Genomic DNA, 6403 nt, shown 5'->3' on the forward strand with positions numbered 1-6403 from the left:
TAGGGAGGCGGTTTGATGGTATCAAAATTTGGATACCGCCCAAGCCTAGTGTACATATGTTTTTTTTTCTCTCCATAATGTGAGACATGCTAATTTAATGTTATGCTTTCTTTCCACTTCCAGGTATCAAAAACGAAAACAAAATGGCAAAATAAAGAAAACTGAAGTACCGACTAAGAAGCAACATGAAAAGAAAAAAAGACAGTGGCGGGAAAGCTCAAAGCGTTATTATAAAAGAAAGAAACAGCTTAAAGCTGTACTAGACAAAACACCATCTAGTGAGGAAGATGTTTCACTTCAGCTTATTCAAGTTATTGAAGAAGCAAATGAAGTTCAAGAAAATCTTCAAGAAGCAGCACCAAAAGAACAGCCATTCTTGTCTCAGCAGGTAAATGTCCCTGAAAAATCCAGTTTTCAATAGGGCTGCCTAACGATTAGTCGTGATTAATCATTTGCAGAATAAACTTTTTTGTTTACATAATATATGTGGGTTCTAAAGCTCTTTTTAGTTTTTGAGTTTCCAACTTATATAAATATATTTTACAGTGTAGTGACATCAACTTAACTCCCCCCAAAAATGAGATACAGAAACCAAGAGAAATCAAAACATCTACCCCAAAAGACTCACCCAAAACGAAGAAAAGAAAAAGAACACTATCCAAACTGAGGGCAAAGTTGCGCAGCACAGAAGAGAAGCTTCTGGAAAGAAATAAAGAGATTATCAACCTAACGAAAAGACTAGGAAGACTTGAGAAGAGGGAGAGAAAGCAGGAACTTGTGAACATGGAATGCAGAGAGGACAAAACAAAAGCTAGAAAGACAGATCAGAGAATGTTACCTAACAGCCAGAGAAGATTTATGCGCAGAATTGTTAGCGACTTCTTTCACCAAGATGAAGTTTCGACTGTAATTAATGGCAAATCTGGTGAAATTCGAAAAAAGGGCCAGATATTTCGCAAGAGAGCCTTGACAAACAACATGGCAAATCTACATAGAAGATTTCAGACTGAGAATCCCAGGCACAAACTTTCTATGTCTCAGTTCTGTAAACTTAAGCCATTTTGGATCATCCAACGTAGAGTAACAGACAGAGAAACATGTGCTTGTAAAACACATGACAACTTTGGCTTGAAGATAAAAAAGCTGCATCAGCTAGGAATCATAGCTACATCCTCTCCAAGACAGATTGTGCAGGCCAGTGTGTGTTGCGACAACGACATGTCCTGCATGTACAGGACATGCAGCAATTGCAAAAATAAGAAATTTCCCACAACACAGGATCCTTCACTGAAAGAAAACATCATAGTTTGGGAAGAGTGGGTTACAAAATCTGTACCAAAAAAAGGTACAGTTGTGCCCACTGAAGAAAAGGAAGTGAGGAAGGCTTTCCTTGAGAAGAGACATACCTCCATTGAAAAGCTTGTAGAACTGACACAGGACCATATCTCAAACTTCTCAAGACACATTTTCAACATCAAGCATCAATATGAAAGACTGAGGAAATTGAGAGAGTCCCTTACTCAGAATGAAGTAGTAGTTCATGTTGACTACAGTGAGAACTATGCTTGTAAATACAGCAAAGAAATAAAAGAAACTCACTTTGGAGGTGGCAACCATGCAGGTAACCCTCCATACTGGAGTTATTTATCTCATTGGGGGGAAGGTGAAGTCCTTTGCATCACTTTCGGACTGTCTTCAGCACAATGCCATAGCCACATGGGCTCACCTTGATCCGGTACTGAGGAGCATTCGAGAGGAGCATCCAAATGCAAGGGACATCCACTTTATTTCAGATGGGCCCACATCTCAATACCGGAACAAAACCAACTTTTATCTAGACTCAACAGTGCCATTCATGAGAGGATTTAATTGTGTAACATGGAACTTCACAGAAGCATCCCATGGAAAGGGTGCTCCTGATGGAGTGGGTGGTGCCTTAAAAAATCTGGCTGACAGAATTGTGTCCTATGGTACCAGCATACCGGATGCCAACACTCTTTTTGAACAGCTAAATCTCAATTAATCTGTAAGGCTCTTTAAAATTACGGAGGAAGATGTCAAAACAAGTGCCGAATTAGTACCACCAGACCTGAAGACAGTGCCTGGTACAATGAGAATTCATCAGGTAAGTAAACATATTGAAAAACATGAGTGTGTCCATATGTAATATATTTTATAGATATATTAAAATCAAAATTACTGTTTGTTTCTCTTTAAGCTGACATCAACAAAGGCAGGCCTTATCTACACCAGAGGAGTGTCCTGCTTTTGTGATTTTGCCTGTGGATGTTTCAGTCCAAAAGAGTTTGACTTCAGAGACAATGTTGAGCCAGAAAAGGAGAACACAGAGTCAGTTTTGGAAGCAGGAAAGTGGGTCCTTGTACAATATGAGAACTGTTTCCTGGCACAATCACACAGGTATGAAGTATTTGGTGCATGGATATTTGTTGTTGTATGTATTATGTATTTTTACTCTCTAGATTGTAGATGGTCAGTATGAAGTTGACACAATGAGTTGTGCTGGACCGAACAAATTTTTAATTCCATCCATAAGATATGAGGGAGAAAAAGTGTGGTACTACTTTGATGACATAAAAGCAATCATTCCAGAGCCACAACCTGCCACATCCTCAGCTCGACACTTCTGTGTATTGCCTGAGATCTGGGCAAAGTACACAAAGAAACATGTGTAAAACATTCAATTGGTAAAGATGGTAGCAAGAGATGTTGGGGTGGTGATAGAACCACACCATATATTGTTCGTTTGCAAGGTAATCCCAATATAGTAAACCAGAGTGGCATTTAACCTACTGAAGTATAGTTAACTGATTTTCATCTATTACAATTTCCTGTTTGCACCAAATCCAATGAATTAAATACCTTGCCAATATAATTAATTCCTATATTTGTTTTTTGTTTTGAAACAACCAGTATTCTACATTGAAAGAAAAATGTTTATTCCTGTTGTAATTTTTTTTTCTCAAACACTACACAATAAAGTTTTGAACTTGAATGCATGATTGTGCAAATATTATCTGTTTTTCTACTTTAAAATTAGTTTGTAATTTCAGGCTAGTATACTATGTATTCTCATTACCGAAATAATTAACATCATTTCCGAAACCTATGTATCGTTACCGCAACACCTTCTTATTAAATGATAATTTAATTAATAGAAGCATAATACTTTGATTTTAAATGCATGTGCAGAATCTCAAAAATATGTTCTTTCAGGTTTGTCATGTCATTTTGAAAATATGTCAGGTTTCTTCGAGATATAAAAAAAAATTGTTGTAAATTGTGGAAGGTGTTGCGGTATATGAGCTAAATAAAACAAAATAAAAAAAACTTTCAATTAAAGATAAATATTATTTCAGAATTTCAATTTACTGTGCATGACTATTAATAATCCATTTTTTAAAATGTGAAAATATATTAGCTTTTCTAACAGTGTTGATGTTTTCTGACTGTTGCGGTAATGAGATTTTTTAGGACTTACTTTTGAAATTATGTTACAAAAAGTGTTAAATGATAAGTAAACGTTTTTAAATTAATGTTCCCATGATACTGCCCAGCGCATCACAGGACATCTTGAGGACATCCAGAGGAAACGCTGTCTACGTCGAGCTCGCAGCATTCTCAAGGACTCCTCTCACCCTGACAACGGACTGTTTAACCTCCTCCCCTCCGGGAGGCGTTTCAGGAGCCTCCAAACCCGGACCACAAGATTCAGGAACCGCTTTTTCCCCAAAGCTGTCTCCTTGCTGAACCCTGCCCTCTGACACCCCTCAACACCCCCCACACCACACATAGACTCCTCCCCCTCTTCAACACTCTGATTTATTTATTTATTCACAACAAGCAAAAACAGTAACTTGTTATTACTTGCACTACTGTCTGTTCATCCAGGAACACTGTATAATCCATTTGCACATTGTAATATTTTCTATGCACTTTACTGTCCATTGCAATACGGTAAATTATGTTCATAGTTTTGCCTATAGTGTACATACACTCTTACATAGCCCATCTGTATAGTATGTTCATAGTACACCTATCTGTATATCGTGCTTATAGTATTTAATATCTGTAAATTATGTCCATAATACTTACCTGTATAGTTATTGTACATATTATAGACCTTTATTCTGTACTTACTGCTTATTGCACTTCTGGTTAGATGCTAACTGCATTTCGTTGCCTTGTACCTACATGTGCAGTGACAATAAAGTTGAATCTAATCTAATCTAATACTCCAGACTTTGTTTCTAATGTCTGGTGGGAAAAAAAGTAAATTTAAGCAATTTTTTAATTTTCATGCTTGACATTTTTCAAACCAAGTTTTCGTGAGAATCACCCAATTATACAACGAATTCTCTCTGTAACTTATGTGTGTTTGGATTAGGGGTGTGCAGCGGAGTCAGTATTTGTATCTGTATTTGTATCTGTAACAGTCTCAAAATTATTTGTATCTGTATTTGTATTCGGATGGAACCGGACATGGGCGGGTCTTAAACCGGAAGTTTGTAATATAATATAAAAATGGCATTTTAAATGCATTTGCACCTATATATGTTCCTGCCTCTACCTTTACCACATTAGATAAATGGATATCCAAATTCATCTGGCAAGGAAAAGCGACCCAGACTTCACTTTAAAAGACTACTTTTCCCAAAGGAAAATGGAGGCCTAGACCCAACTAAACTTAGGACATATTATTGGGCAGCCCAACTGAGATCAATGGTTGCGTGGATATCCCAAGATACTGACACTATATGGGTTGGAATGGAGCAGAGTGAATGCCCAAATTTCCCATTAGACTCAATCCCATTCCTAAACCAAGACATATGGGGGAAAAAGAAGATCACTAATATATGGAGTAAAAACACCTTAAAAATATGGTCAATTGTGAGGAAAAAACTACAGCTTCCCATAACTATTTCCAGACCCATAAGGATAGTTTTTCCCAGCTAAGATGGACAAGGGTTTTCTGAATTTATAACATGGAGCATACAACGGCATTATTAAAACTGAAAGCAGAGGTATTCCTAAATAAATGGTCTTCCATTGCCCAACATTTTCATTTGATATGATTATTACGTAGATTGTATTTTTATTTATAAAACGGTTAGTTCCAATCCTTGATTCTGATTGGTCAATAGGTGTGCTTTATTCACAATAAAACACTGCTATGACCGCTTCACCCAACGGTTCTATTCAATATCACTGCGCCCTTAGCAACACATAAACATATAATGAGACAAAGTCTGAGAGCAGTTTGTTGTTTTTATTTGAGCTTCCATGTTGTTGTTTGCATTCAGGGACTATTTTTTGTAGCGGAAGGAATGCTTTTATTGATTTAACTTCATGAAAGTTGCACAATTTTTTTTTTAACTTTAATATTGTGTGGTAACCGTTTTATAAAAGCAATAAGGTACTCGAGGCAAGTGCTGTATCGTGAATAAGTAACGGCTGAAGGGGTTGCAGGCACTCCGCTTCGCGTCGTGCCTAACAACGCCCTTCAGCCGTTACTTATTCACGATACAGCACAGCCTCTCGTACCTTATTGCTTAATTATTTTTTTATTTTACTTATTTATCATTTATTTACCAATGGTCATTTGTATCATAAAAAAAACTCTGTATTTATCTACCAAATGCATATGATGTATTGCAGAGATAAGGATTTTTCCCCTCACATATATTTTTGTTAAAATGGAAGACATTTATGGACAACTATTCTATTTGTAGACCAGACCTTGATGCTTTAATGTACCATCAATACTGTACCATCAAAATGTGAATGTGTGACATACTGTATGACTGCACTTGATAAAAGGAAATAAAATAAAAGTTCAAAATAAATAAATAAATGCATTTGCTTTTTATTATAATTATAACTAAAATTACTGTAAATATTTATTAAAAATAATACATTTTAATCAAAAAGACAAATAACATGATTCTCGTTACTAATATGCATGGAAAGCAAACATCTAATTTTTAAAGCCTCATACAGCTTGTGCCTGTGTGCAATGCATCATTGTATTGTAGCATAAAAAAAAAAAACTAGGCTACATAGGCTACATTACCTTTAACCCTCTGGGGTCTAAGGGGTTTTTAGGGCCCTGGGGAAGTTTTGACATGCACTGACATTTGTGATTTTTTCAGTTTTCAAAAACATATTAATGGCAAAAGTCTCATAACACTGTGTTCAGCACAAACTGGGCTACAAAATCATATAATCAACATGTATGTACATGTTTGTATTTTTGAGAGAAAAATGTTTATGCGTGGTTTTTGAAAAAGCTAAATTTTTAAGTCACTGATATAACTCCACAAAACTCATTCTAAACATGTTTTCCCAAGACTTTCCAAACAGGAGTTTTTTCTTCAAAATGATG

The sequence above is a fragment of the Paramisgurnus dabryanus genome, chromosome 11, assembly GCF_030506205.2.
Source record: "Paramisgurnus dabryanus chromosome 11, PD_genome_1.1, whole genome shotgun sequence".
NCBI lineage: Eukaryota > Metazoa > Chordata > Actinopteri > Cypriniformes > Cobitidae > Paramisgurnus > Paramisgurnus dabryanus.